General features: G+C 51.0%; 1 protein-coding gene across 1 annotated transcript in view; it reads left to right on the top strand.

The window, feature by feature from the left end:
- The first annotated feature begins 438 nt into the window (after nucleotides 1-438).
- ZNF518B (zinc finger protein 518B) overlaps nucleotides 439-2,034 on the top strand; it is a 21,549-nt gene continuing 19,953 nt past the window's right edge. Inside the window, exon 1 of the mRNA XM_029948650.1 lies at nucleotides 439-508. The gene's annotated coding sequence lies outside the window, so the exon portion shown is untranslated. The remainder of the gene's footprint in view (nucleotides 509-2,034) is intronic.

Here is a 2,034-nt window from a genome sequence, read left to right on the forward strand (position 1 = left end):
AGAGATCTGGCAGGGGACCATGGGGAGAGGAAGAGAGAAAGAGAGTGGGGGAGAGTGAGGGATACAGATCAAGGGAGACTACTGAATACTGAAAACGAACCATGGGCTAAAGGGGGAGGGGGAGGAGGGGGTGAGGGTCATGGTGGGGGGTCACTTGTGGGGAGAAGAACTGGGTGTTATATGGAAACCAATTTGACAATAAACTATCTAAAAAATGATTTAAAAAAAAAAGAACACTTCTGGATGTTACCCGTACTCTAACTCTATTTACTTCCCATTGACTAGAACCCAGTGATGATCACGCCTAGCTATAAGCAAGACATGGAAATGGAATCTTTCCTTCTGAGAGATTCTTTCTGGAAGTTCTAGAGTACTCTATTAAGCCAAACTCTCCATTTTGCCTTGGCAACTGGCAATACATCAGATGGTGGCTGCATTATCAGCCTGGGCTTCTGGGCTAAAGATGTCAAGGAGCCGAGTTCTTGGCAATCCATGGTGGACATAAAGGGTAAGTTGACAAATAAACCTATGGCTTTTTAAGCCAATGAGATTTGGGGGCTGTTTACTGCTACAGTGTAACCTAGCCCATCCTAACTGATGCAGTAAATCACCTAGGGCTCTCCATCTGAGCGTCTCCTTACCTCTTCTACAAAGCCTGTTCATCTCATTTTCACATACTATTATTATCCCCATCATTTCCCAGATGAGAAAATTTAGAGATGAAGGAGTACACAAAGAGTTAAGTGTCAATATTCCGACCTGGGGATTCCAAGTCTGCTTTTATGCTCCAGTGACTCAAACCAAGATAATTCAACTGTCATGGGTGTCTATTGAGTGCCAGGCCCTCTCCTCCAATGCTGGAAATATAAAAGTGAACAAGACAGACAGTAACTTATTCTGTCTGGTGGGAGAATGATAAGACCCAAGTATGATTTCAGTTTGTTATGAAGAACAAAACGCAGGAAGGTGCTCATGCAAGGGGAGGCGATGGCCATGGGAGATTAAAGTGTTAGAAAGACCTCTGAGAAGGTGGTTTCTGAGTTGCGAGGAGAAAGATGAGCAATGCCCCAGACAGAGAGAACATGTGCAAGGGTCCTGGGACAGGAGACCGCGCATCACCGCTGCAGAGGGTGCCAGGGGGCAGAGCACAAGAGTGAGGAGGAGCAAGGAAGAGATGCTGTGGGAGATCAGGTCAAATAGGACTGGAGGGTCCTGGGAGTGCCTCTGGTCCCATGTGCTTTGTGGAAGGAGCACTCTAGCTACTTCAGCCTGGGTGAGAGTGGAAGCAGGGAGGTGAGGCAGAGGGCCATCACCCCCGCCTAGAACTCTCTGCGGTGAAGGACCAGGTCTTGCCCTGCGCCATCCACACTCTCATCCTCTCTGAACACCCAGGCGTCCACGGCAAGTGGCCAGACCGCAGCCTGAGCCATAAGCGCCCTGAATGAGGGTACACCCCACCCACCTCCCCCTACCTTGTTCCGCAGATCCTTAGCTGGAATGCCGAAGCTGTGTCCAATTGATATGAACGTTGTCAAGGCTCCTTCCCTTTTTGTACTCCCTTTGGTACATCCCTGGGGAACTTCTTCCGGGACCGTGACCCGGAATCAGGCTTTGGCTACCCCTGGTCTAGACAAGGGACGCTGGCCGGTCCTGCAAGCCACGTCAGTCCCAGACTCATGGGTCAGTGATCAACAAAATAGCCATGACACGAAAACGTGCCCTGCTGGATCTCACAGCCCAGAGGCGGTGACGCACATTTACTTGTAAATCTAAGAAAATGTGAAAAGTGGAAGGCTGTGAATCATCAGGAACCCCTTTGATACCCCCCCCCCCCATCCCCAGGCAGGCATCTGCCTTTGGTTACATGGCAACTTTGCAAACGCTGGTCGCCAGAGCCACGCGACTAGGCTCCGAGTCCTCCATAATCTCGCCAGCCCGGCGAGTTCGGCCCCCGCCGCTCCCTTAAAGAAGCGAGATCGCGGGGAGCGCGCGCCCCGAGGTGGGGCGCCCAGGTTACAATGCCAATCGCTGGGT

This window comes from Suricata suricatta, chromosome 1 (genome assembly GCF_006229205.1).
Source record: "Suricata suricatta isolate VVHF042 chromosome 1, meerkat_22Aug2017_6uvM2_HiC, whole genome shotgun sequence".
Classification (NCBI taxonomy): Eukaryota; Metazoa; Chordata; class Mammalia; order Carnivora; family Herpestidae; genus Suricata; species Suricata suricatta.